Source organism: Balaenoptera borealis (genome assembly GCF_965194805.1).
Source record: "Balaenoptera borealis genome assembly, chromosome: 2".
NCBI classification, from domain to species: Eukaryota; Metazoa; Chordata; class Mammalia; order Artiodactyla; family Balaenopteridae; genus Balaenoptera; species Balaenoptera borealis.
In genome coordinates this window covers 71,266,998-71,285,929 of record NC_138867.1, presented here as the reverse complement: position 1 = coordinate 71,285,929, position 18,932 = coordinate 71,266,998, and the positions used below count along the sequence as shown (strand labels likewise).

Here is an 18,932-nt window from a genome sequence, read left to right as displayed (position 1 = left end):
TGAAACAATTAAAAATCTTGAAGCTTAGTCCATACACACAAAAAATTTCAAGACAAATTAGCATTAAATAAAACCAATGAATATAAATATATTAGAAGAAAATATAAGAAACTATTTTCATAATTTTTACATAGGGAAATCTTCACTAAGCCAGACCCAGAAATCAGAAACCATAATGGAAATGTTGGTAGATTTGAGCACATAAAATTAAAATGTCTGCAAGATAAAGGAAACCATAAAAAAACCCTTAAAAGACAAACCACTGACTGCAGAGAAATATTTGCACTATACACATCAATTTTTAATATCTATATTATATAAAAAAGACCCACAAATAAATAAGATCAAGACAACCCAATGTAAACATGGCCAAAGGATATGAACAAGCAATTCACAGAAGAAGTATAAATGACTAACAGCTATGAAAACATGATCAAGTTTACCAGTAATCAGGAATATGCAAGAATAAAGTATTTTTTTATTCATTACACTGACAAAAATTAAAAGTGGTAATATCCAATACTGACAAGATGTATGGACTTGGGCACTCTCATACATTGTTAATGGCAGTTTAAATTGGTACTGCTTTTTTGTAGGGTAACTTGGCAGTAATCTATACAAAGGTATAATGCATATACCCTTTAACTATCCATCCTACTTAAGAAACGTATCTACAGAAATACTTGCATATAATAATAGCTAACACAAATTGGATGCTTCCAATGTGCTAGAGATTTTCTGAATGCTCCAAACTTATTCTCACAACAACTATCTATCAAGTAAATACTACTATTGTTTATTCTACAAATGAGAAAACTGAGGACCAGAGGGGTTTTCCACGTGTCCATGGTCACACAGAGTTAGGAAGTAGGAGAGCTGGGATTTGAACCCAGGTGATTTATCAGAACCCATACTCTTAAAAATAATGTGTATAAAGACACACATACAAAAATGTTCACTGAGAATTTTTTGCAATGGTGAAAAAATGAAAACTTCACAAATATTCATTAAAATGTTACTGCTACATTCATTACATGTATTCATACTATGTAATACTTTAAAACTATTAAAAAATTGGCATATTTTGAGGTATTCTAACATGGAAATATATCAAAGATGTAATTGAATAATGCAGATCACAGACTATTTATGTACATAAAATCTTACTTATTAAAAAATAAAGTGTATAATTTATACACTATGTGTATATATATGTGTGTATATATGTATATATATGTGTGTATACATATGTGTATATATGTGTGTGTGTGTGTGTGTGTGTGTGTGTGTATATATATATATATATATATATATATATATATATATATAGAAAATGGCTTGATAGAATCCTACACCAAACTATTATTTTGGACAAGGGTGAGGGTTTGGGGCAAGAAGGCTAGAGAAATGAAGGTTGCTTTCTCACTTGTAACTATAATTTTCTGTATTTTTGAAATTTTACCATGAGACTGTATGTTTAGATACTTAAGTAAATAGTTTTAGAAAAAGTTAGATATCCATTATGTAAGCAATAAAAAGAAACAACAATTTTGGAAGAGAATTCAACTAAACATAAATAGTAATTTTTGGTTGCGTTTTTCCTTCTAAAATATTCCTTTTCTATGTTGGGTCTGTGTTACTTTTTGAATTTTTTTTTTTAAGTGAGGAAAATAGACACACAGTTGGCAACTCCATAAGACAACTCTTTGGCACTTCCTCAAACATTCTTGTCTTACCCCAGCCACTGCTGTTGTCATGAACTCTCTACAGGCTGTGCTCTGCTGCATCCACAAAACCAATTCCTCAGGGCTACAATGCAACAGCACTTCTCAAGCCTGTGTCATTTGCCTCTCACCTTCTACACCAGGACTTCCCTGTTGCCTCTGAATCATAAGAGGCTGTAGGACCCCCTCATAACCCAGGCAGGCCCAGCTTGGGAGAGCAACAGAGTAATTTCCTGTGCAGAGAACTTCTTCCAATGGGAAGTAAGAGCTGGCATGTAAATTCTTCTCCCTTCTTGTATGGAGTGTCTGGAGAAGAAGTGATTTATATAGTATCTTGGAAGACAGTCCTATGACAAGCAATCAGTTGTGCTCAATACCAAACAATGGCAACTGGGTAATGCACTCTTCCTAATGCGCTCTGCCTCACACCCTATTTTTCTCACTCTTGCTTCCTTGGAACTGGAATCTATGATAAAGTAATAGCCCATAAGATGTTACCAGGCCATGGTTTCCGGCGAACCCACGCTAAGAGAGTGGCCTAAATATGAACCATCTTTCTGGAAGAGTTAATCTGAAAAATGTTTGTTTGCTTTATAAATGTTATAGTGAATGGTATATTACTTGTAAAAACAATACTATGACTGGCTGCATAGGGCAGTCATCTTAGACTAGAAAGATGAGAGTGAACAAATGAACATTTTTTAAAAGATCTACATAATATTCCTGCTAATTGGAGGTTATGATTGAAATGTCATCTGTTGAAATACAATTATTTCAGTTAGACATCAAACCTTTTAATATACTTAATTATGATTGGTATTTAAATTACAACTTTAAACAACAGTATTTACTTAATCTGTGATTTTTGATCTTTAGCCAGTATGTAGCTGTTAGAATTTTGCCTGTTTTCTGAGGTAAACTTTCCCTAATGTCTGCAAAACTTATTATGAACTAAACACATATTCTTAAATATTTGTGAAATAATAATATTACTTTTTATAGAACAGAAAATATCAGTTTAAATGCTAAAGTATAAATGAGTTGGGCAGGAGATGACTAATATCAGAGGAGATATAATTTGAATAAGTCCAGGTATAATGCCAAATATTTTTAATTGAGGCTCAGAATTAATAGCTATACTTAAAATATGAAATTAGTGGTAGATGATACACAAAATCTTTGATAGAACAATTTATCTCAAAATGAACAATTAATTTATATTTAGATGTTGAGCAAGAAATTAGCAAATACTGTTTAAGAAAATAATCCTCTGCTCTAAAAAGCATTGCCTTGTATCATTTCAGGAAGCAATTAAAATTAATTTTGGCAATTTCTGAATATTATTTTTCCCACCTATTTGGCTATAACTCTTTCTTTGTGAGGAATAGATGACTAATGACTTCACTACTATCATGGAGGTAACTGTTGCAATAGAGACATTGACTGTAACTTCTAGAACACTTATCTCCCTAGTGAGATGTATGTCCCCAAGAAGGGGTGCGTAGTCAACTCAATACAGATAGAGATATTAAACTTTACTTATGTTTAATATATGGATTAACTGGAGATCCATATATATGGATCTGACTAAAATCAGACCTTCTGACAGATGTTCACACTTTACTTACAGAATGTGAGGTATGATTGAGGAAAGAGTCCCACAGTGTGGAAGATTTTACACTGGCACCCACGTTTGTGTAAAATCATATTACCACATAATGCAGTTTATATGTTTTTGGTTGAATAGATCAGGTGGTTATACCTCCTATATTATCTGAAATAGTATATAATTAGAAGAGGTATTACCATGAATGTATTTTATACAATAAAAGGTTCGTAACTTATCTCAGGGAAAAGTATTTATATTAGCTTAGGTTCAGAGCCTGAAGGGAGGGTTTATGTGTTATAGTCTCATGTGACAGAAAAGGGGAGTGTGGCAGGGAATGAGAAAGAGCCAATACAAAGTTGCATTATCAAGTTTGTCACCATTAGTATCGAATGCCACAGCTCAGTCTATGAGATCATCTTCCATGAAACAGTATAAGTGACTTCATCCTCCCTTCATCATCCCTTGGGAGGACAAATTAGGAAGTAATAGTCTTCTGGCCTCCTTCTTTTAATCAAAGATTGTGATGGTTAATGTTATCTGTCCACTTATATGGCCACTGGGTGTCCAGACACCTGGTTAAACATTATTTCTGGGTGTGTCTGTGAAGGTGTTTCTGGAAGAGATTAGATTTGAATTGGTGCACTAATTAAAGCAGATTGTCCTCCCCAGTGTTGGGGTTGGGGGGGACCATCTGATTTGTGGAGGGTTTAAAAAGAACAAAAGGCAGCCAAAAGTTGAATTTACTGTCTGCCTGAATGCATACTTGAGATGGGACATGGATCTTCTACTGCCCTTGGTGATCCTGGCTCTCAAAACTTCAGACTCAGGTGTCCAGCTCTCAGGCTTTCAAACTGCACCAATGGCTTTCCTAAGTCTTCAGCTTGCAAATAGCAGATTGTGGGACTTCCTAGCCCCATCATCACATAAGCCAATATCTTATAATAAATCTCATTTTATATATGCATATATACTATTGATTCTGTTTCCCTGGAGAACCCTAACTAATACAAAGGTTCAGCCTGTAGGGCTTTAATTCCCCCACACTTCTGACTTTTGCATGACTGCCAAGCAGTCCTGTGGCATCTTATGCTTCAGCATCAAAAGAGAGTCCCAGGGTTGGAGGAGAGGCACTGTTAGCTTGTATGTGCATGAAGTTGGTTGAAGTCCACAGAGAATGTTGCTGCAATAGCTGCTGGAGTAAGTGCACAAAGGTCCCAAGGACTGATGAGGCCAAGATGAGTAAGTCATTTTTCATCACAAAAAGACAATTGTTCCAAGTATGTATTTTACCCAGCAGTTTTTTTAGAAAAAAAATGCTTATATTTAATTTGTTCCTTAAAGATAAAAATAGTACTTTAGCAGTTAGTGAAAAATCAACTTATTTTTGAGAGAAATGTGTGTTATGGGGAGATAATTTTGAATACAAATCTTTGCAAAATTTTCCATGTTTATGGGATATCATGGCTGAAAATGATTAAGTACAGCACCTATAAAGCTCCTTTATCTGCACACTTGAAAAAGAATTTTCCAACTTATTCTAAATGATCCAAATAAAGAATTTATTGAGTTTTAAATTCATTCGCTACAAACGTTAAAAAATATCTTTTGATTGGTTTATAGGAAAGCTGATTGATATCAAGGTAAATTGAAATTTACTGTCAATGATGAAGTCAAAGAGGAAATTTAAAAATGCCTTGAGACAAATGACAATTAAAAACACAATCATACAAAATCTATGGGATGCAGTGAAAGCAGTTCTTAGAGGGAAGTTCATAGCGATACAGGCCTTCCTCAAAAAACAAGAAAAATCTCAAACAACCTAACCTACCACTTAAAAGAATTAGAAAAAGAGGAACAAAACCTAAAGTCAGCAGAAGAAAGGAAATAATAAAGAACAGAGAGGAAATAAATAATATAGAGATTAAAAAACAATAGAAAAAAATCAATAAACCAAGAGCTGGTTCTTTGAAAGGGTAAACAAGACTGACAAACCTCTGGCCAGGCTTACTGAGAAGAAAAGAGAGAGAACCTAAATGAACAAAATAAGAAATGAAAAAGTGGACATAACGACCGATACCGCAGAAATACAAAAAACCATAGGAAGTACTATGAACAATTATATGCCAACAAATTTGACAACTTAGAGGAAATGGACAAGTTTCTAGAAACATATAGCCCACCAAAATTGAATCAAGAAGAAATAGATAATTTGAACAGACTGATTACTAGAGGTGAAATAGAATCTGTAATTTAAAAACTCTTTACAAAAAAAACTCCAGGACCAGATGGCTTCACAGGTGAATTCTACCAAACATACAAAGAAGAACTTACTATACCAATCCTTCTCAAACTCTTCCAAAAAATTGAACAGGAGATAACACTTCTAACAACATTCTATGAAGCCAACATCACCCTGATAACAAAACCAGACAAAGACACCATCAAAAAAGAAAATTACAGGCCAATATCTTTGATGAATATAGATGCAAAAATTCTCAACAAAATATTAGTAAACTGAATCCAACAACACATAAAAAAGATCATACACCACAACCAAATGGGATTCATCGCAAGTTCACAAGTTCAATATATGCAAATTAATCAATGTGATACATCACATAAATAAAAGAAAAGACAAAAACCACATGATCATCTCAATAGATGCAAAAAAAGCATTTGACAAATTCAACATCCATTCATGATAAAAACTCTTACCAAAGTGGGTACAAAGGGGACGTATCTCAACATAATAAAACTTATTTATGACAAACCCACAGCCAGTATAATACTCAATGATGAAAAGCTGAAAGCCTTCCCACTAAAATCTGGAACAAGACAAGGATGCCCACTCTTACCTCTTCTATTCAACATAGTATTGGAAGTCCTAGCCACAACAATCAGACAAGAAAAAGAAATAAAATGTATCCAAATTGGAAAGGAAGAGGTAAAATTGTCATTGTATGCAGATGACATGATTCTATATGTAGAAAGCCCTAAAGACTCCACACAAAAACTACTAAAACTGATCAATGAATTCAGCAAGGTAGGCGAATACAAGATTAACATACAGAAATCAGCTGCATTTCTTTACACTAACAATGAAATATCAGAAAGGGAATGTAAAAAAACAATACCTTTCAAAATCACACCCCCCAAAGTAAAATACTTAGGAATAAACCTGACCAAGGAGGTGAAAGACTTATATGCTGAGAACAATAAAACATTAATAAAGGAAACTGAAGATGATTCAAAGAAATGGAAAGATATCTCATGCTCTTGGATTGGAAGAATTAATAGTGTTTAAATGGCCATGCTACCCAAAGCAAGCTACAGACTTAATGCAATCCTTATCAAATTACTCATGACATTTTTCACAAAACAAGAACAAATAATCTTAAAATTTATATGGAACCATAAAAGACACAAAATTGCCAAAGCAATTCTGAAGAAAAAGAACATAGCAGGAGGCAACCCCCCCCCCAGACTTCAGACAATACTACAAAGCTACAGTAATGAAAAAAGTGTGGTATTGGCACAAAAATAAACATATGGATCATTGGAACAGAAGAGAGAGTTGAGAAATAAACCCACGCACCTATGGTCAACTGATCTTCAACAAAAGAGGCAAGAATATACAGTGGGAAAAAGACAGTCTCTTTGGCAAGTGGTGTTGGAAAATTTGGACAGCCACATGTAAATCAGTGAAGTTAGAACACACTCTCTCACCATGCACAAAAATAAACTCAAAATGGCTTAAAGGCTTAAACATAAGACATGACACCATAAAACTACTAGAAGAGATCATAGGCAAAATATTCTCTGACATAAATCATACCAATGTTTTCTTAGATAAGTCTCCCAAGGCAATAGAAATAAAAGCAAAAATAAACAAACCTAATCAAAACTACAGGCTTTTGTAACAGCAAATGAAACCATAAACAAAATGAAAAGACAACCTATGGACTGGCAGAAAATATATACAAATGATGTGACCAACAAGGCTTAATTTCAAAAATATACAAAAAGTTCATATAACTCAATAACAACAACAACAAAAACAACACAATTGAAAAATGGGCAGAAGACCTAAATAGACATTTTCCCAAAGAAGACATACATATGGCCAGCAGGCACATGAAAAGATGTTCAACATCACTAATTATTAAAGAAATGCAAATCAAAACTACAATGAGGGCTTCCCTGGTGGCGCAGTGGTTGAGAATCTGCCTGCCAATGCAGGGGACACAGGTTCGAGCCCTGGTCTGGGAAGATCCCACATGCCGCGGAGCAACTAGGCCCGTGAGCCACAACTACTGAGCCTGTGCGTCTGGAGCCTGTGCTCCGCAACAAGAGAGGCCACGATAGTGAGAGGCCCTCGCACCACGATGAAGAGTGGCCCCCACTTGCTGCAACTAGAGAAAGCCATCGCACAGAAATGAAGACCCAACATAACAATCAATCAATCAATCAATCAATCAATCAATCTTTAAAAAAAAAAAAAAAAAAAAAAACTACAATGAGGTACCACCTCACACTGGTCAGAATGGCCATCATTAAAAACTCTACAGATAACAAATGCTGGAGAGGATGTGGAGAAAAGGGAACCCTCCTACACTGTTGGTGAAAATGTAAGTTAGTACAGCCACTATGGAAAACAGTATGGAGGTTCCTCAGAAAACTAAAAATAGAATTACCATATGATACAGCTATCCCACTCTTGGGCATATATCCAGACAAAACTCTAATCCAAAAAGATACATGCACCCCTATGCTCATAGCAGCACTATTCACAATAGCCAAAACATGGAAACAACCTAAATGTCCATGGACAGATGAATGGATAAAGAAGTTGTGGTACATATACACAATGGAATACTACTCAGCCATAAAAAAGAATGAAATAATGCCATTTGCAGAAACATGGATGCAACTAGAATTATCATACTAAGTGAAGTAAGACAGAAGGAGAAAGACATAGACCATATGATATCACTTATATGTGGAGTCTAAAATATCACACAAATGAACCTATCTACAAAACAGAAACAGACTCATGGACATAGAGAACAGACTTGTGGTTGCTAAGGGGGAGGGGGTTGGGGGAGGGGTGGAGTGGGAGGGTGGGATTAGCAGATGTAAGCTATTATATATGGAATAGATAAACAACAAGGTCCTAGTGTATGGTGCAGAGAACTATATTCAGTATCCTATGATAATCCATAATGGAAAAGAATATTAAAAAAAGAATGTATATGTATGTATAACTGACTCACTTTGCTGTACAGCAGAAATTAACACAACATTGCAACTCAATTATACTTCAATAAAAAAAAGAAGAATTTTACTATATAAAATTATTGAAAATATTTGTATACTTGGTAGATGGGATTAAAAAATGAGTATCAGAATTTGGTAAACACAGCCAACAATAAACTTCTTTCATTTGGATATAAATATTTTTGTGAAGTTTCTCTTTCAGTTAGGAAAGTCATTAAAAACATATACTGATATAAACTAAACTTAGTACCAAACTGTCAGATCACTCAGTTACAAAGTTTAAATCAGGATGTAAAAAAATATTTTCAATTATAAAATGATTAATAGTAATTTTCTAGTGAGAGCAAAAAGATTTTATAATAGTAATAATGAAATAGGTTTAAGTATAGTTTATTTCATATAAATTTCATCCTTTAAAATGTCTTTCATAATAAATATCTTTAGAGTAGCACATATGTAATTTATAAATAAATAAATATTATAGTATATGTTCAAAATTCTTGATTGATAGAAGTGTGTGATTTACAAAAATAAAGACACTCACTTTAGACAACATTATTGGTTATGTAATAGTATATATATACATTTTTCTTTATAGAGCCATGCTACATTGTCTTCAGGACAATAGACTTATAAACTTAGCTGAACAGGTAATCTGTGGGTTCCTATCTAGTTTTACTACCTATGACTTCTTGGTGATAATTCCTAGCTACCTTCCTAATCATTTCTCCTCATTCATTTAAGATTTCAACTACTGACTCACTGCCTTCCTGTATATCTTAATTCCTGTCATTGTTCTTAGTGATTGTAAGAACCATGTGGATGAAATACCCTAAACTTAAGCCTCTCTGTTCCTTGACCTCTCCTTCACTCTCTTCCTCAACTCCACCTTTGCCACCTACTCACATGAGCACTGGAATTTGTCATATTCAGTAAATAAACCACCTCCTAAGTCTTTATTTAAAGTATCTTACTTTATGACCATCACCTCCTGCTCTATTTCACGCATCCTGTTCTCCTATTGCTGAAATTCTTTAACCCACTGTAATCCAATCTACAGACCCCTCTCCTTGCTTTCAATTCAGTAGGTGAACATTGATGGAAAAAAGCAAGACTGACTGATAGTACTTGAAATTCATGACCAGAACTTCAAATGCCCATTCAATCTTGCCTAGTACTCTTGTATGTTTTCCTAGTAAATTTGTTTTTCACTTTTTCAGATGACTGTTTTAAACCTTCTCTTTACCCTTAACACCTGTTCCCTGAGCTTAACTGAGAAAATAGGATGCGTCAATGGCAAGCTTCCTCATCTTCCCACCCTAAATCTAGCCAAACAGAACCTATGCCCTGTGGTTCCAATGAAGGAAATACCCCTGCCCCTATCAAGTGCAAGCCCTTCTACTTTTCTCTGGATTTAATCTCCTCTTGCTTTCTTGTGAACTGGGATCTACATCTGTCTCCTCTACCTCTCATCCTCTCTTCTGGATCATGCCAATTAACATACTAACATGTCCCATATTAAAAAAATAAACACACTTCTGTTGATCTCACATTCTTTGGCAGATATTGCCTAATTTCTCTGTATCTTCCTTTTAAACATGTGGAACATGTTATCATTGCTCACTATCACCTATTTATTACTTCTAATTAATTCTTCACCCCATTCTAATCTAGCTTCCATCTCCACCTCTGCACTGAAACTCCTTTTGTCAAGATCTCCCACAATCTCCATATCGCCAAACTTAACTCCTCTGTCATCTCACTAGATGCCTTGACAGCATATGACACAGCTAGACACACCCTCCTTGGAATCTTTTCTTCTCTTGGCTCTCTGACACCACACTCTCCTGATTTTTCTCTTACCTCACTGTTGTTCCTTCTCTTTGCCAAAGCTCAGAGCTAGTCCTCTTTTAAATTCTGTCAGAACTTTTTTCTTAAGTGATCTCATTCACTTTCATAGATTTAAGTATTTTTACAGTTGCCCCTTGGTATCCACGGGGGATTGGTTCCAGGAGCTCCCACGAATACTAAAAATCTTCAAATGCTCAAGTCCCTTATATAAAACGGCATAGTATTTGCATATAACCAACACACATCCTCCTGCATACTCTACATCATCTCTAGATTACTTTAATACCTGATACAATGTAAACACTATGTAAATAGTTGTAAATAAAATGTAAATACTATGTCAGAGTTGTCAGAGCAGCAAATTCAAGTTTTGCTTTTTGGGGCTTTCTGGAATTTTTTTCTGAATATTTTTGATCCATGGTTGGTTGAATCCGTGGATCCAGAACCCATGGACAGAGAGGGCTGACTAAAGTATGCTAATGGTTTTCAAAATTAAATTTCTTGCCCAATGTTCCAAACTGAGATTTTGATTTTCTTCACAAATCTATCTTCACCTACTCTTCTTCATCTCAGCATTTGGCACCACTATTCAGCCACTTTCTTGCATAAAACTTAGTTATCAGCTTTAATTCCTCTCTTTCTGCAATTCCCCACATCCAAACATCATCCAGTTCTTTTGTTTCTACGACCAAAAAATATCTGACTTTGCCACTTCCCTCAACCTATATACCATCATCCTAAATTAAGCCACCATAATCTCTTTTCTGTGCAATTTGAAATAGGTCTCAACTGGTCTCTTTGATTCCCATCTTGTTCTTATTCAAAAATATTTTTTCTTTCATGTGTTTGTTGGCAATCTGTATATCTTCTTTGGAGAAATCTCTATTTAGGTCTTCTGCCCATTCTTGGATTGGGTTCTTTGTTTTTTTTTTAATTGAGTTGCATAAGCTGCTTGTAAATTCTGGAGATTAACCCTTTGTCAGTTGCTTCATTTGCAAATATTTTCTCCCATTCTGAGGGTTGTCTTTTGGTCTTGTTTATGGTTTCCTTTGCTGTGCAAAACCTTTTAAGTTTCATTATGTCCCATTTGTTGATTTTTGTTTTTATTTCTATTTCTCTAGGAGGTGGGTCAAAAAGGATCTTGCTGTGATTTATGTCATAGAGTGTTCTGCCTATGTTTTCCTCTAAGAGTTTGATAGTGTCTGGCCTTACATGTAGGTCTTTAATCCATTTTGAGTTTATTTTTGTGTATGATGTTAGGGAGTGTTCTAATTTCATACTTTTACATGTAGCTGTCCAGTTTTCCCATCACCACTTATTGAAGAGGCTGTCTTTTCTCCACTGTATATTCTTGCCTCCTTTATCAAAGATAAGGTGTCCATATGTGCGTGGATTTATCTCTGGGCTTTCTATCCTGTTCCATTGATCCATATTTCTGTTTTTGTGCCAGTACCATACTCTCTTGATTACTGTAGCTTTGTAGTATAGTCTGAAGTCAGGGAGCCTGATTCCTCCAGTTCCATTTTTCATTCTCAAGATTGCTTTGGCTATTCGGGGTCTTTTGTGTTTCCATACAAATTGTGACATTTTTTGTTCTAGTTCTGTGAAAAATGCCAGTGGTAGTTTGATAGGGATTGCATTGAATCTGTTGATTGCTTTGGGTAGTAGAGTCATTTTCACAATACTGATTCTTCCAATCTAAGAACATGGTATATCTCTCCATCTATTTGTATCATCTTTAATTTCTTTCATCAGTGTCTTATAATTTTCTGCATACAGGTCTTTTGTCTCCTTAGGTAGGTTTATACCTAGATATTTTATTCTTTTTGTTGCAGTGGTAAATGGGAGTGTTTTCTTAATTTCACTTTCAGATTTTTCATCATTAGTGTATAGAATTGTCAGAGATTTCTGTGCATTAATTTTGTATCCTGCTACTTTACCAAATTCATTGATTAGCTCTAGTAGTTTTCTGGTAGCATCTTTAGGATTCTCTATGTATAGTATCATGTCATCTGCAAACAGTGACAGCTTTATTTCTTCTTTTCTGATTTGGATTCCTTTTATTTCTTTTTCTTCTCTGATTGCTGTGGCTAAAACTTCCAAAACTATGTTGAATAATAGTGGTGAGAGTGGGCAACATTTTCTTGTTCCTGATCTTAGTGGAAATGGTTTCAGTTTTTCACCACTGAGGACGATGTTGCCTGTGGGTTTGTCATATATGGCCTTTATTATGTTGAGGAAAGTTCCCTCTATGCCTACTTTCTGCAGGGTTTCAACATCATTAATCATTAGAGAAATGCAAATCAAAACTACAATGAGATATCATCTCACACCGGTCAGAATGGCCATCATCAAAAAATCTAGAATCAATAAATGCTGGAGAGGGTGTGGAGAAAAGGGAACACTCTTGCACTGTTGGTGGGAATGCAAATTGATACAGCCACTATGGAGAATAGTATGGAGGTTCCTTAAAACTAAAAATAGAATTACCATACGACCCAGCAATCCCACTACTGGGCATATACCCTGAGAAAACCATAATTCAAAAAGAGTCATGTACCAAAATGTTCATTGCAGCTCTTTTTACAATAGCCAGGACATGGAAGCAACCTAAGTGTCCATCAACAGATCAATGGATAAAGATATGGCACATATATACAATGGAATATTACTCAGCCATAAAAAGAAACGAAATTGAGTTATTTGTAGTGAGGTGGATGGACCTAGAGTCTGTCATACAGAGTGAAGTAAGTCAGAAAGAGAAAAACAAATACCGTATGCTAACACATATATATGGAATCCAAAAAAAAAAAAAAAAAAAAAAGGTCATGAATAACCTAGGGGTAAGACGGGAATAAGGACACAGACCTACTAGAGAATGGACTTGAGAATACGGGGAGGGGGAAGGGTAAGCTGTGACAAAGTGAGAGAGTGGCATGGACATATATACACTACAAACATAAAATAGATAGCTAGTGGGAAGCAGCCACATAGCACAGGGAGATCAGCTCAGTGCTTTGTGACCACCTAGAGGGGTGGGATAGGGAGGTTGGGAGGGAGGGAGACGCAAGAGGGAAGAGATATGGGAACATATGTATATGTATAACTGATTCACTTCGTTATAAAGCAGAAACTAACACACCATTGTAAAGCAATTATACTCCAATAAAGATGTTAAAAAAATATTTTTTCACATTCTAATCAGAGGTGTCACGTAAAAACATGAATCAGGCCATGTCTCTTGTTCTTTAGATCCATTCAATGGCTTCTCAGCATCTTAGAAATAGATCCATACTTCTTAGGCTGGCCTACAAGATTGTATGATGTGGCTTTCATCTACCTCTACAAAGATATCTCCATCACATTCTCCCTTGATTACAATATGCCGATCCCATTGGCCTCTTTTTTGTTTCTCAAATTCCCCAAGTGCGTTTTGACACCCCAGCCTTTGCACTTCCTGTTTTCTTTGCCTACAAAGCTCATACCTCAGCATTTTGCACATCTAGCTCAGTTTCATTCTTTAGGTTTCAGCTTAAATGTCATCTCCCCAGAGAGTTCTTCCTTGACTATTCAAGACATACCTGCAACATATGTAGTTATTCTTTATTGCACCTCCCTTCAGAGCACTTATTATGATCTCTATCTGGTTATTTATTTGTCTATTATTCCTTGTTTGTGATTCGTCACAGAATATAACTTGTATGTAGGTAGGAGTTGTGCCTTATTTATTACGTATTATGTCTTATACAGTGTCTGGCACAAGATAAATTCTCAATAAATATTTATGAGTAAATAAAGTCTTTTTCCTTGGTTTCCTTGCTGCTACATTACCTTGGTTTTCTTCTTACCACTCTCTTATTCACATTTCCTCATTTGCCCTCTTATGATCATCTGTATTAGTCTGTTCAGGCTGCCATAACAAAGTATCACAGGCTTAAACAACAGAATTTTATTTTCTTACAGTTCTGGAGCCTAAAAGTCCAAGATTAAGGTTTCAGTTGATTTAGTTTCTGATGAGGGCCCTATTCCTTCTTTGCAGATGGCTGTCTTCTCACTATGTCTTCACATGGTTTTTCCTTGGTGTGTACCCAGGGAGGGGGAAGGCGGGTGGAGAAAGGGCTCTCTGGTGTCTCTTCTTATAAAGATCCTAATTGTATTGGATCAGGGCCCCTCCTTTATGACCACATTTAATTTTAACTACTTTCTTAATGGCGCCACCTCCAAATACAACATTGGGGGTTAGGACTTAAGCACGTGAATTTTGAGGGAACACAAACATTCAGTTTATAACACCATCTGTTTCCTCAGAGATCTCATTTATACTAACAAAGTGTGCATGCTGGGGAATCTATATTAAACTCTTAAATGCTGCTTATTTTTTCCTACCTTATTTGACACAGGCACTTTTTTCTGTTGTATCCTCTATGTAGACATAAGCCTTGACTCTCCAATAATTTGCATGTTAGTATACACTCTCTTCCCCTTCTTCATACAAGGCCTTATAAGCATTTGTTCTATGTATATCTGCTGGTTGACTGATTAAATCTAAATTTACATTTCCATTCATGAACTTTTACCCAACATCGAATTCTTTATCTCCAGCTACTGATTATATTTACACTTGAGTTATCCATTATTGTCTCAAATTTATTGTGCCCTAAATTTATCGTTTGCTTAACCACCAGCAAGCTTCCTCTCTCATTTTTCCTCTTTGTCACTGGCATTACGCTCTCCTGGCCATTCAAGCCTTATCTATGATTCACTCATTATTTTTTCATCTCCTTTATTCAATTAATCACCAACCCAGATTTTACTTCCTCTAAAATCTTGCATAAAACATTTCTTCCTATAAAGTCTCTCTGCCATTAAAAAAGAATCCTTTTATCTTAGAATAGCTTTAGAACAGAAACATTGAAAGCTAGTACAAAGAGTTCCATTATACTCTATACCAAATTTCCCCAATTATTAGCATTTAACATTAGTATGGTACATTTGGTACAACTAATGAAACAATATTGATGCATTATTAACTAAAGTCCATACTTTATCCAGACTTCCTTAGTTTTTACCTGTCTTCTCTGTTTCAGAGTCCCATCCAGGATACGACATTACATTTATGTCTCCTTAGGCTCCTTTAGGCTGTGATAGTTTCTCAGACTTTCCTTGTTGCTGATGACCCTGCAGTTTTGAGGAATACTAGTCAGGTATTTTGTAGATTTCCCCTCAGCAGGGGTTTGTCTGAAGGTTTTCTCATGATTAGACTGAGGTAAGTTTTGGAAAGAAAGACTACCAAAGTAAGGTGCTATTCTCATCACATCACATCACATCACAAGTAGATGCTGTCACACAGGGAGGGGGAAGGGTAAGCTGGGACGAAGTGAGAGAGTGGCATGGACTTATATATACTACCAAATGTAAAATAGATAGCTAGTGGGAAGCAGCCGCATAGCACAGGGAGATCAGCTCAGTGCTCTGTGGCCACCTAGAGGGGTGGGATAGGGTGGGTAGGAGGGAGATGCAAGAGGGAGGAGATATGGGGATATATGTATATGTAGAGCTGATTCACTTTGGTATAAAGCAGAAACTAACACACCATTGTAAAGCAATTATACTCCAATAAAGATGTTAAAAAAAAAAAAAGTAGATGCTGTCAACATGACTAAACTACTGTTAGTGTTAACCTTGATCATCTAGGTGAGGTTGTGTTAGTCAGATTTCTCCACTATCAAGTTACTCTCTTTTCCCCCTTTCTATACTATATTTTTTGGAAGAAAGTCACTATGTGTAGCCCACACTGAAAGAGTAGGTAGTCATGCTCCCCTTGAAGACAGAGTATCTAAAGAATTATTTGGAATTCTGCATGGAGTTTGGATAGTCTTCCCATTTATTTGTTTAATTTAAATCAACATGGACTCATGGATATTTATTTTATACTTAGAGTTATAATACTATACTATGATATTAATTTTCTTGTTCAAATTGTTCCAGCTTCAGCCATTGGGAGATCTTCTACTTAGCTCTTATTCTCCTTTGACATATTTCCTTGATGTGTGTGTGTGTGTTTTAAATGCCTACTTACTTTCTTAAAAAAATTTTTTTTTATTGAAGTATAATTGATTTACAATATTGTGTTAGTTTCAGGTATACAGCAAAGTGATTCGGTAATACACACAAATATATATGTATATATATATATCAATATATATTTTTTTGTTTTTGATTATTTTCCATTATAGTTTGTAACACTTCCTTACTTTCTGACACTATAAGATGTGCTTGGGTCATCTTGTATATTTTTGGTGGTACTAGTTTCATACTACTATTGCAAAAACTTACCACAAACTTACTGGCTTAAAGTAACATAAAATTTATTATCTTATAATTCTGGAGGTTAGAATTCCAAGATGGGTCTCATTGGACTAACATCGATGTATAGGTAGGGCTGCATTCCTTCTGGAGGCTCTAGAAGAGAATTTTTCTTTCTTTCTTTCTTTCTTTTCTTTCTTTTCTTTTCTTTTCTTTTCTTTTCTTCCTTTCTTTCTTTCTTTCTTTCTTTCTTTCTTTCTTTCTTTCTTTCTTTCTTTCTTTCTTTCTTTTTCTTTCTTTCTTTCTTTCTTTCTTTCTTTCTTTCTTTCTTTCTTTCTTTCTTTCTTTCCTTTCCTTTCTTTTCTTTCTTTCTTTTTTGCCTTTTCCATCTTCTAAAGTTTGGTGGCATTCTTTTTATTTTTTTTAAAATTAATTAATTAATTAATTAATTTTTGGCTGTGTTGGGTCTTCGTTTCTGTGTGAGGGCTTTCTCTAGCTGCAGCAAGCGGGGGCCACTCTTCATCACGGTGCGTGCGCCTCTCACTATCGTGGCCTCTCTTATTGCGGAGCACAGGCTCCAGACGCGCAGGCTCAGTAGTTGTGGCTCACAGGCCTAGCTGCTCCGTGGCATGTGGGATCTTCCCAGACCAGGGCTCGAACCCGTGTCCCCTGCATTAGCAGGCAGATTCTCAACCACTGTGCCACCAGGGAAGCCCTTGGTGGCATTCTTGACTCACAGCCTCATTCCTTCATTTTGAAAGCCAGCAATGTCAGCTTGGATCCTTCTCATGCTGTCATCTCTTCGGCTCTTCTCTTCCGCCCCCCTCTTCCACATTTTAAGACCCTTGTAATTACATTGGGCTTACCTGGAAAATCCACGATAATCTCTGCATATTGAAGTCAGCTGATCAGCAACCTTAACCCTGTCTGCTACCTTAATGCCTCTTTGCCATTTAAAATAACATTCAAAGGTTCTGGGAATTAGGATGTGAACATCTTGGGGGGGGGCATTATTCTTTCTATCATAATGCCATAGCTATTGAATCTACCATTTCTCCAAGGAGTCCAAGTTCCTTTTATTGGAGAATGGTATTAGAAACCAAGATTTGGGCACTTGGTGTGCCCATTGCTGCTGGGATATTGTTGCTTTTAGAACCTCTCAACTGACAAAGAAAGGAAATATATGTATGTATACTAGTCTATGTATATACACATATCTATAAATATTTCTATATGTATCCATCTGTATCTATATTAAGCTAAACCTGAGTACACACTAATGTCTCCAACTCTAGTCTAGTATCTGCCATTTTTTGGGATCCAGCCTTAGGCACTGCAAGCATAAGTTACTCTAAAACCCCCTGCAGAGTGGTTGCCTTGGCTCTTTCCCTTATTTACTGTACATAGTGCTGGCAGATCAATTAACCTTAAAGACCACTTTCATCAGGTTACCATGCTGAGAAACACCCAATAGCATTCCATTCAACAACAATTTGTCCACAGTTTGGGCAAAAGTCTTTGGCAGGCAAAACTTTCTATAATCATTAATCATCTGAATTTACTTCCCAGAATTCCCTACTATCACCACTGTCTTCTCACAGCTTCACCAGCACCCCTGCCACATGTTAATCAAGTTAGTTTCACAGTCCCTCAAAATGCAACACTTCAGTTCTTAATAGTGTATATTTGCTTTTCTAAATACTCTCATCCTTAGCACTTTATGTTCAATCCCACTTGTCCTTGAAAATCCCTTTAATCCTTCCCATTTATTCCAACTAACATTAATTGTTCTCTCCTTTAAATTCTATTGCACTTGAATAGAGAATACATAATATTGAATCCTTTTAAAAAAGTTTAATAATCCTAGTAAAAATTGTTCAGTAGAGACTTTCAAGATGGCGGAGGAGTAAGACGTGGAGATCACCTTCCTCCCCACAAATACATCACAAATACATCTACATGTGGAACAACTCCCACAGAACACCTACTGAATGCTGGCAGAAGACCTCAGTCTTCCCAAAAGGCAAGAAGCTCCCCACCTACCTGGGTAGGGCAAAAGAAAAAACAGAGACAAAAGAATAGGGACGGGACCTGCACCTCTGGAGGGAGCTGTGAAGGAGGAAAAGTTTCCACACACTAGGAAGCCCCTTCACTGGCGGAGATGG

General features: G+C 35.8%; 1 protein-coding gene and 1 long non-coding RNA gene across 4 annotated transcripts in view; both read left to right on the top strand.

Moving 5' to 3' along the window:
- The window catches only part of LOC309622564, an 867,398-nt gene that overhangs the window by 303,734 nt on the left and 544,732 nt on the right, over positions 1-18,932 (top strand). The window lies entirely within an intron of this gene.
- CCNH (cyclin H) overlaps positions 1-18,932 on the top strand; it is a 339,640-nt gene that overhangs the window by 170,383 nt on the left and 150,325 nt on the right. The window lies entirely within an intron of this gene.